Below are 11,989 nucleotides of genomic sequence, written 5' to 3'. Positions count from 1 at the left end.
GTACTGAAGGAGGTTCTATTCAGGAAAGCACTTGAACACTTAGCATGGGCTGAATTTCCATCGATTTAAGCATGTACTCTAGTGTTCTCTGAATGAGGGATGCTTTCCTGAATCAGGGCCTCTGAGGGGTGTTCTGCTTTGCCCTGAAATAGCCTGAGTCTGACCTCTGCAAAGCCTGTTTAATGGAGTGGGCATTTGGAGACGGCTGAGATGGGTGTGGAGTGGTATTGTTTGGGAAAATGGGGATGTTTTGTTATATTTTCCTACTTAGCTGTCTTGTGATGGATGGGAACTAACATTGCTCTGTTATTTTTATAGATATGAATTGTGTTTTTAACAGCTGTCAGATCACCTCAGGCCTTGAATAAGTATATTTATTACGGTTAAATTAAAATAAGTAAGTAAAATTGAAATCTGTCAATTTCAAGGGCAGACAGCTACACAGTAGTAGCAAGTTTCTTTTTTTGATTTTAGTGTGGCAACTCCAAAGGCTAAATTGTGACTTTGATCCACATAGAACTCCTGTTGACGTCAGGAGATATTATGAGCATGACTCAGGAGCATAATATAGCTCTTGGAGTGAAAAAAATTTAACAAGGTGACCAGGACAGCTGATGGAGTGGTGCTGTCATTCTGCCCATTGCTAACTGAACAACGATATATAAAAAATTAAAAGTAAAATATTGCCACAAAAATCACTGAAAACAGAGGGTGCTAAATATTCTAGAAGTATAAAGTTCCCTTTTAAACTCACCTCCCTCCTCTCCCCACCCCACCCCCGAAATCCCCAACCTTCTTGGCAAATATTATATTCAGTTGCAGATCATTTTGATTGTTTGCTTTCTATGCGGGTTTTTGCTGAGGGAGGGTGGGAGGGAGAGGGCGGCAGTCCTATCACATATACGTATTTTCTACCTTTAAAGTAATTTGTATATTTTTTACATGTTAAGTGGCATTTCTTAATATTTTCAATTATCTCTCAGATACACATTACACTTAGTTTTGTGGGAAATGCTGATTAACATTACTCCTGTCAAATTTCATTTCACAATGACACCAATACAGCACCATTAAAACCAGCTTGTAGATATAGAAGTGTGTGCAAAGTGTGCAGTGTTTTGTTAGCTTTTCCAGTAAAATAAAGTCAGAGCAACATTAAAAGCCATTTTGAAACTTTTTTTAAAAAAATTATAATTTCAATATATTATTGTTGTCCTGGATTGGTAACCCTCTGCATTTCCATCCTCAGGGCACTGAAACCTCTCTCTTTGGTGCTATGTATTATTTATTTGTTTGTGTCTTCAAAAGCAATTCAGGCTCAGTCACAAGGAAATTCTAGCAGTTCCTTTTGCTGATATGAAATTTACCTTTTAGTATTGGGAGGGAAATCCCTTGATGAGATTTTCTGATCTTCAGCATTGTAGGGCAGGAAGGGCAAGAGGGAGAGAGAACTTCTTTGCACAAATGAAGTAAATCTTCTCTGGCAGCTTCCAAGGCAGTTGCAGAGACCATACCACATCGAAGTCGGGGATATTCTCCTGAGTCAGCATCACTCTCTCTGATTCTGGGATGTCTGGTCACTCCTATAGAAAAAAGGAAAAATACTTGAGCTGTCCTTTTCCCTTTTAAGATTCACAACTTGTGCTAACTTTGGCATACACAACTGGTAGCTCTGTCTGTCTGCAGCCTTAGCTCCCATACTTAAGTGGGTGATGTAGTAAAATGACAGTGCTAACTAATGTTAAAGATCATCTCAAGGTTGGCAAGTAAACAACAGGTCCAGGATGTAAACTTTAGTAATGGGAAATATTTTAAACTGACCATTGGACTCACCAAAAATCTACATCAAGCCTACTGGAGTGTTATCATCAAATCCAGTACAGTGCTTCAGTTGTGGTCCCAGACATGTGTGTACATGTGAGGATATCCTTGTGTTTTTCACATCTTCTCCATTCTAGTCAATAGCTAAGGTAAAATAATAATAATAATTAAAAAAAGGTTATTTATCAGTAACTTTGAGTGTATTGCCTAGTCAGGGTCATACTTGTGGGATTAAGGCATCTGTGCTATGAACCTCCATTATCTCTTGGTGTGCATTGTCCATTAGGGCCTCTCCACCCCAGCCTTCTCCTCCCCTTGAGGAGGGTCCTGGGGGTATAAAAGGAGAAGTGAGCAATTTTCCATTGGAACTGCTGAAAATGTAGCAAGCTCATGCCACCTGCACTATGAATACCTGCAGTATGAACACCTGCACAATTTTCAGGGCCTTCTACTTGGTCCTTAGAAGGAAGCAGAAATGAGTCTGGAAGAAACAGCTCGGCATGTACACTGCCTTAATGTCCAGGAGTGTGTCCATCATAACAAACCCAGTTCTTTGACTGCTGCTTTGTGTATACTTTGCGTAGATGAACTCAAAGAAATTCAGAGTTTGGCTGCATCCCAGCCACCTGTGTGGTCAAGCATGACCCTCAAGTGTCAGGATATAATTCATAAAAGCAATATTTCAGTATTACAATGCTGTTGTGAGTGGACCTTACAAAGGCAAGCAAAGTAGGCGGAAACAGGGATTAAGAGAGGAGAAATGAGGGGACGCTTCTGACTCAGAATCTGGGGCCATAGTTCAGATTTCTAAAATGCTTAACTCTGATCATATTTAGGTCAGGAGGCAGACACCTTATTTCAGTTCATAACAATATCTGGGAAAAGCACATGTGGTGCTTATCTTATCTTATCAGTAAGATATATAATTAACAAAATGATGTTTTAGCGCCCCCCCCCTCCACCCACCAGTGCAACATGAAGTAGATGTAAAACTACACAATATGGGCATCCTTTTGTTGCAGATACATACTGTAATGACTATCAGATATCATCAGTATCACCCCTTCTTGTCCACTGTTAGGAATAGGCCACTTCCACCTTCACTGAATTGGCCTCGTTAGCACTGACCCCCCATTTGGTAAGAGCCGTGTTAGTCTGTATTCGCAAAAAGAAAAGGAGTACTTGTGGCACCTTAGAGACTAACCAATTTATTTGAGCATGAGCTTTCGTGAGCTACAGCTCACTTCATCGGATGCATACCGTGGAAACTGCAGCAGACTTTATATATACACAGAGAATATGAAATAATACCTCCTCCCACCCCACTGTCCTGCTGGTAATAGCTTATCTAAAGTGATCATCAGGTGGGCCATTTCCAGCACAAATCCAGGTTTTCTCACCCTCCACCCCCCCACACAAATTCACTCTCCTGCTGGTGATAGCCCATCCAAAGTGACAACTCTTTACACAATGTGCATGATAATGAAGCTGGGCCATTTCCTGCACAAATCCAGGCTTTCTCACATCCCCCCCACCCCCATACACACACAAACTTACTCTCCTGCTGGTAATAGCTCATCCAAACTGACCACTCTCCAAGTTTAAATCCAAGTTAAACCAGAACATCTGGGGGGGGGGGGGGGTAGGAAAAAACAAGAGGAAACAGGCTACCTTGCATAATGACTTAGCCACTCCCAGTCTCTATTTAAGCCTAAATTAATAGTATCCAATTTGCAAATGAATTCCAATTCAGCAGTTTCTCGCTGGAGTCTGGATTTGAAGTTTTTTTGTTTTAAGATAGCGACCTTCATGTCTGTGATTGCGTGACCAGAGAGATTGAAGTGTTCTCCGACTGGTTTATGAATGTTATAATTCTTGACATCTGATTTGTGTCCATTTATTCTTTTACATAGAGACTGTCCAGTTTGACCAATGTACATGGCAGAGGGGCATTGCTGGCACATGATGGCATATATCACATTGGTGGATGTGCAGGTGAACGAGCCTCTGATAGTGTGGCTGATGTTATTAGGCCCTGTGATGGTGTCCCCTGAATAGATATGTGGGCACAATTGGCAACGGGCTTTGTTGCAAGGATAAGTTCCTGGGTTAGTGGTTCTGTTGTGTGGTATGTGGTTGTTGGTGAGTATTTGCTTCAGGTTGCGGGGCTGTCTGTAGGCAAGGACTGGCCTGTCTCCCAAGATTTGTGAGAGTGTTGGGTCATCCTTTAGGATAGGTTGTAGATCCTTAATAATGCGTTGGAGGGGTTTTAGTTGGGGGCTGAAGGTGACGGCTAGTGGCGTTCTGTTATTTTCTTTGTTAGGCCTGTCCTGTAGTAGGTAACTTCTGGGAACTCTTCTGGCTCTATCAATCTGTTTCTTTACTTCTGCAGGTGGGTATTGTAGTTGTAAGAAAGCTTGACAGAGATCTTGTAGGTGTTTGTCTCTGTCTGAGGGGTTGGAGCAAATGCGGTTGTATCGCAGAGCTTGGCTGTAAACAATGGATCGTGTGGTGTGGTCAGGGTGAAAGCTGGAGGCATGCAGGTAGGAATAGCGGTCAGTAGGTTTCCGGTATAGGGTGGTGTTTATGTGGCCATTGTTTATTAGCACTGTAGTGTCCAGGAAGTGGATCTCTTGTGTGGACTGGACCAGGCTGAGGTTGGTGGTGGGATGGAAATTGTTGAAATCGTGGTGGAATTCCTCAAGGGCTTCTTTTCCATGGGTCCAGATGATGAAGATGTCATCAATATAGCGCAAGTAGAGTAGGGGCTTTAGGGGACGAGAGCTGAGGAAGCGTTGTTCTAAAATCAGCCATAAAAATGTTGGCATACTGTGGGGCCATGCGGGTACCCATAGCAGTGCCGCTGATCTGAAGGTATACATTGTCCCCAAATGTGAAATAGTTATGGGTAAGGACAAAGTCACAAAGTTCAGCCACCAGGTTAGCCGTGACATTATCGGGGATAGTGTTCTTGACGGCTTGTAGTCCATCTTTGTGTGGAATGTTGGTGTAGAGGGCTTCTACATCCATAGTGGCCAGGATGGTGTTATCAGGAAGATCACCAATGGATTGAAGTTTCCTCAGGAAGTCAGTGGTGTCTCGAAGGTAGCTGGGAGTGCTGGTAGCGTAGGGCCTGAGGAGGGAGTCTACATAGCCAGACAATCCTGCTGTCAGGGTGCCAATGCCTGAGATGATGGGGCGCCCAGGATTTCCAGGTTTATGGATCTTGGGTAGTAGATAGAATATCCCAGGTCGGGGTTCCAGGGGTGTGTCTGTGCGGATTTGATCTTGTGGTTTTTCAGGAAGTTTCTTGAGCAAATGCTGTAGTTGCTTTTGGTAACTCTCAGTGGGATCATAGGGTAATGGCTTATAGAAACTCGTGTTGGAGAGCTGCCGAGCAGCCTCTTGTTCATATTCCGACCTATTCATGATGACAACAGCACCTCCTTTGTCAGTCTTTTTGATTATGATGTCAGAGTTGTTTCTGAGGCTGTGGATGGCATTGCGTTCCGCATGGCTGAGGTTATGGGGCAAGTGATGCTGCTTTTCCACAATTTCAGCCCGTGCACGTCGGCGGAAGCACTCTATGTAGAAGTCCAGTCTGCTGTTTCGACCTTCAGGAGGAGTCCACCTAGAATCCCTCTTTCTGTGGTGTTGGTAGGGAGACCTCTGTGGATTAGTATGCTGTTCAGAGGTATTTTGGAAAACCTGGATTTGTGCTGGAAAACCTGGATTTGTGCTGGAAATGGCCCACCTGATGATCACTTTTGATAAGCTATTACCAGCAGGACAGTGGGGTGGGAGGAGGTATTATTTCATATTCTCTGTGTATATATAAAGTCTGCTGCAGTTTCCACGGTATGCATCCGATGAAGTGAGCTGTAGCTCACGAAAGCTCATGCTCAAATAAATTGGTTAGTCTCTAAGGTGCCACAAGTACTCCTTTTCCACTTGGTAAGGCAACTCCCATCTTTTCATGTGCGGTAATATATATACCTGCCTACTGTATTTTTCACTCCATGCATCTGATGAAATGGATTTTAGCCCATGAAAGTTTATGCCCAAATAAATGTGTTAGTCGAAGGCTCCACAAGGATTCCTCGTTGTTTTTGCTGATACAGACTAACATGGCTACCCTTCTCAGACTTATTTAGCATCTTTGTTCCTTCCCTTGGTCCTTCAGTGATCACTAGAGCTGAAATCAGAGATGGGTTGGTCTGGGGGCTGAGTTTTAGTTCTGGTGTGGGGACAGTGATGTGGTGAAAGGCAATGCAGAGGATGCATCCGCAGTGAGGTTCTACGTTAGTCAATTAAATCACTAAGAGCTGAAATCATTAAGAACTGGGCTAAGTGGTGAAATATCAGACCATAGGGCTGCAGCTTAAGGCAGCAATAGAGGTAGAGGTGACAGCAATGGTGACAGTGGAAAGCAGCAACAGAGGGAGCAGCGGCAGCAGCAAAGGCATTGTTCAACAACCCCTCATGATGGGTGGGAAAGGAATGCACCTGAATGCACCCTGGATCTTGGGCTTTGCTAGCCTAGGTCAACCAATTGTGGGTGCAGGTCAGCAGAGGGAAAAGGGAAGTGGTATAGTGAAGGGAAATTCATCTATCACAAGGCAAAGACCTACTGCCTAAGATACTGTGGAGCAGGTTTTTACTGATTGTTTGCATACTTTTTGTTGGATCCAGTAGTAAAGGAGATCACTGTGTTTAAATTAGTACCTCTTTTGCCTATCTGCTATTGTTACCCGGGGTTCTTTCAACCCAAAGCTCTTGGTAACTTTTACTCTGTGCGAGGTGGTGTCAGGAAATAAATCAGGGGAGACACGGCTGTTCGACCGATAGATGGCTGGCACAAACAGGACAACACACGAGTGCTTTCACTTAAAGCTAAACTTTACTTAGTCTCAAGCACTTATACACATGTCTGCAAAAGGTTAGTAAAACATCCCCAACCCTTGATAATTACCAAAGCTGAGTGTGGCTCTTGAGTGGCACAGCCCGTCTGCAGCTGGGAAACACAAAATGCATCCAGAGAGAGAGAGAGTCAAGTCCTGAAGAGTCCCCCCTGCCTCAAACTTTCCCCCCTTATTTATACATTAGTAATAGAATGACATGTTCCTTAAAGAAAACTTGTTAAGCAAGCAGTTCCAATGGGCAAGTAAGAGGTTCCTTCTGATTATTGATTAACCAGGTGTGGGTTTTTCCAGAGTTTGCAGCCTTGAGGCCCCAATAGACATTCCTGGGGCACATCCTGCTCTTCTAAGATGTATGTATCAGCAACTTCAACACAATTCTTATCAGGAAGGATGCGGGGTCAAGCTGCCCTCTCTGTGGCACCCAAAAAACCCCCTCCCCTCCTGCCTTGGTTAAGCTAAGCCTGCTGAATTGGTTAATTTACAGCCTGCTGACTTGGCTGTTTTTAGCAATAAGCCATAGTGGTTTCAGGCACTTTACTGGTTTGCCAAAGTCTCCCCATACACAATGGTGACTTTATTTTTCTGGCAACAAATAGGAACAAATGGAAGTGAGGCTCTACTTTGAGGTAGGACCATTTAAAGGGTCAGGACATCACATTCCTCCACCCTTCTTTAAAAGACTTCCCAAAATACACACATTATCGTTTATGTGGTGAACATAAAACATAACTAAATGTTGCTGGTGGCAGGCCCACTCAAAGGGCCAGAGAGGCCCAGGCCACTTCCAGGTTTTGAGGCCCCTAGCCATAATAAAAATAAAAAATGACAACACATGAAAACAAAATAAGGCACCAAAAAAAGTGAGACATATAATTTGAATATTTTTTTATTTAACAAATGCTTTTCTAGCCTTTCTGTGCAAATGCACTAATTATTGAGTAAAAATCTAGCCTTTGTGTAATGTCACAGCTGATATTAAGCATGGCGAGCCCATTCAAATGTTCTTGTCCCATAGGTGAACAGTGATAGTTCTTCACCTGCTTCAACCGTTTGAAGGTGAGTTCACCTGAAGCCACTGGTGTGGGCAAACTGACAAAAATATGCAATGCAATTGTGATATTAGGATATTAGGATGCCCAGCATCGGATTCAGTAGGGAAGTTGCGAGTGATGGAGAACTCAGATGAAATGCCAATATTCTGTGTTACTAATTTGGACTCAGTCAGGATTGCATTCCATTGTTCATGAATCTGTTGAATGTCATTGATAAGACTTTCAATGTTATCCCTCTCAACATCAAGTGTAGTATTGCATGCTTCCATTACCAGATTAGTTTGGTGAATCATTGTAAATAGCTTCATCCATAAAGATGACATCAGAATGCATTCAAATTTGGACATATGCTTCTGAATAGACTGAAGTTCAGTTTGAGCCTGTGCAGTGAGATTGAGAGATTCAAGCTCATTTAAAGCATCTCACTGAATTCAAATGCTGTACAACTGGTTGAACACCATCAATCCATGCAGACCATTTAGATTTGGACGTCCCATGCAGTGAAACAGGAAGATATTGCTTCAGAATTTCCCACCTTTGTGGACTGCTACTGAAGCGATTGTACATTTGCTGAACAGTTCCAAAGTAAATATTTGCCTCCTTGCATGATTCAGCACAGTCAACATCTCCAAGGTTTAGTGTGTGGTTTCCACAGCTGGAGAAAATATAGTTTGAATGATGTTCAAGCAGAACTGTTTATACACCTTTGTACTTCCCAGCCATATTAGATCCATTGTCATAGGCTTGACCAATGCAGACTTGAAAATCTAACTTAAAACTTTCTAGAATTGCTAGTACTCGAGCAGCAATTTCTTTTTCAGCTTTTCTCTTGAAATTATCAATCAAAATAAACCTTTCTTCAATTGAAAATTTTGAGCTGTCTGCAATCTTAACATATTGAATAACCATAGTAGTCTGTTCCTTGTGAGAACAATCTGGAGTGGTATCAACAATGATTGAAAAATACTTGGAATTTCAAATCTCATAAAGAATTGTTGTTTGTACGAATGACTCACATAGCTCAATAAGCTCGTTTTGTGTGCATGTGGAGAGATAATGGACTTGCCTGCGCTTTTGACTCTCTTGCAATTATCAAACATGCTTAACATGCTTTGACAAAAGCGGGTCATATTTGCTGAGGAGCTCAACTATGCCTAGAAAGTTTCCATTTCCATGATCACCAATATGTTGACTGGAACCAAAAGAAAGCCAATCCCCGCTCAGATGGAAAAAGTATGACATTCAGGATGTGCTCAAGAAGTTTTTTCCAGTATTAGTTATTAGTTTTTTTTTATTAGTTATTAGTTTCTGTAGAGAGTTCAGTCAAGAGTAAATTTTCAACTGAATTTTCAGCTGATGCTTCCCTACTGGCTGATTTCCATGCAATATAGTTTTCTTTGTGTGACATAGAACTCTCATGTGATGGTATTTGGTCTTTCAACTTCCTCCAAACTCTGTTGATGCTCCATCCTGATTGATCAGAGAGAACTGATGCATTTGCATCACTTTTGTTCAAAATGAGGCAGGGTGCACAGTACAGAGATTGGTTAGGCTGGAGTACAGAAAAATAGTCTCTTGTGCAGGTCTCACCATTTGGAAGAGTTTTTGTCAGGAGACGAGTAAGGAAAGCATGATTATCAGCATTTTGTGGAATCTTACTTGGAATTTCAAAACAACTAATTTGAAGAAAAGATTGCATTTGGGCAGCATTGCTCTAGTCAATAATTCCAACGTCAGTCACAGTGAAACCTGTAGTACTCATGAATTGCTCTTGCTGCATAAGATCTACATCATGATCTTCCTGTTGCCGTTAACTTTCTTGATCGTACACAGGATCTTCTGCTGCATCTGTTACTGTTGGCACATCTCCTTCTTGACTACTGACCTCATGTTCAGGTATTGGCATTGAAATATCAGACATGGATACAGAGAGGGATAATGTTCAAAAATTTCAAACTTGTGTCCTCTTGAAACTCACTGTACAAGATTGTCCTCACAAATTTTCACCTTGAATCTGGGCCTATAGACTATGATGGGGGCCAAGCTACCAAGTTAGGGCTCAACCAACCAATCACCTCTTATAGCTACCATATGAAGATAATAATGAGGAATTCTCACACATAAATAATTCCTTAGTCAACTAGACGTAAAACTATAAAGACACTAAAATGTAACAATTCTCTACCTTTCAACATGCACTTGATCCAGCACCAGCCACTAAAAGTGGTTTGTTTATATAATCAGCTGATCTGAAAGGACACATTCATCACGGTCTGAGCTTGTGCCATCAGAACAGATATATTTTTGTTAATATTTATGAACATTTTTAACACTTGAATATGACAATCAGTTAAAAAAATTATGTCTTTTACCAAATCACATCTCTAATTTGCAGCTGTAAACTGAGAATGTGTGTCACATTTTGCTCCAATAGGGTTGTGCATAAAAAGAAGTTGTGAAACTTATCAAATGCCAAAAAATTAACAAGTGTCTAAATTTGAGGCCCCCTTTGAGCTTGAGGCCCAGGCCAAATGGCCCTCCTGCCCCCCCACCTTCCCCGATCGGCACTGGCTGGTGGACTACCACAGACTTTCAAGTTGCCCATGATTATTCTGCCCTGGAATAGCAACTTGCTAGCTAAACATCATAAGGTTCAGAAGCACCTCTAGTTTTCACACTCTTTTGGGATAAAGTGATGATGGTGATGCAGCATTGTTCTGTACAACAGGAACAGTCGGTGGCAAGGAATTAGCTGGAACTGGTTCCAAAGTTTCTTCCAACAAATAATTTAAATTAGGATTTGTAGTGGAAAAGGATGTTGGAACAGAGAAACAGAAAGTCCTGCTGGAACATCCATGGACTAGTCCATAGATCACTTCCATAAAGTATTGTCAGATAGTTTTACCCCAAACACAGGTCTGATGCATTTAACAGGTTCTCCAAATACCCATTTCCCTCCACAACCATAGTTGCAAGTCTACACTGTCTCCTACTAGAAAAGAACTGCACCCACGTCATATGGTGAAGAATCACAAGCCAATTACAGTGGCAGCAAGGCAAGAAAGTGTGTAAGAACTTGGGCTGATGTCAGTAGTTTTTGCTTCCTTAAATGAACACACACATTTAGTCCATTTCCATTTTTTCCCCCTGAAGCAGCTCCTGGAGCTGTTGCCAGATTAACCTGAAATTTACCATAGTAGTTAAGCAGTCCTAAGAATGAACATAACTGTTACACATTCTCTGGTGATTTCCTTAAGCTTGTGACATCAATTACACATCCAAGGTATTCAGCTGAAGGTTTGAAAAATTCAAATTTGTCTCAATGTACTCTCAGTCCAGTCTTCCAAATGTTACAAGACAGTGTCCAAATTTTGAAGAGGATCCTCTTGATCCTTTCCTGTAACAAGGTCATCCAGCTGGTGCTGAACTCTGTTCAGTTCCTTCAGGATTCCATCCTTGTGGCCAATGTTATATTTGGACCTAGCAGTGAAAGAGAGAGACACGGGGGAGCTGATTTAAACATAGCAATCTGCTGTGGTGACTTCAGTGTTCTAGCAAGAAACAAGAACAAGTGGAAGTTAAGCTCTGCTCTGAGTACAGCATACCCAACCATTTAAAGGGTAGGAGACATCACACTTTTGAATCCTTATTCAGGTGTTTCCCCAAATTAATGCTGTCAAGGCTGATTCTCCACTCTGGCACTTTGAATGCAGAAGGTAGGGGCCTGCAACAATTCTGAAAATTAATACTGGCCACTCCAGGCTTGTATTAAACTTCCAACGTTACAGCTTTTCCTCTGACATTGGATGGGTAGATGCTGCCACCACCCAAGTGCAAAATCCCCTTTGAGAATCCAGGAAGGTGCACTTGTGAATTCCTTCCTATGGGGTACCCTCAAGCCCTTTCACCCCCACCTCCGGGGAAGAGCTGAGAAAGAAAACAAAGGAAATCTGCTGTTGCCACCAGCTAATTAAACATGTGCATAAATCTCTTAAGACACAAAACTCCAATCCTGTTCCTAAAAAAGGTCAACTTTATTTTAAAAAAAGGAAAAAAATACATCTAAAAACTCATGCTATTGCTAGATTTAAAAAGAGCAAATACAAAATTAAGAAGCAAGAATAGCTTTCTTGATGTCCAGCTTAAAGGTTACAAGCAAAACAAAAGCATCTGGGGTTAGCACAGAGGAGTCCA

The sequence above is a fragment of the Caretta caretta genome, chromosome 4 (genome assembly GCF_965140235.1).
Source record: "Caretta caretta isolate rCarCar2 chromosome 4, rCarCar1.hap1, whole genome shotgun sequence".
NCBI lineage: Eukaryota > Metazoa > Chordata > Testudines > Cheloniidae > Caretta > Caretta caretta.
Note: the sequence above shows the minus strand (reverse complement) of the source record.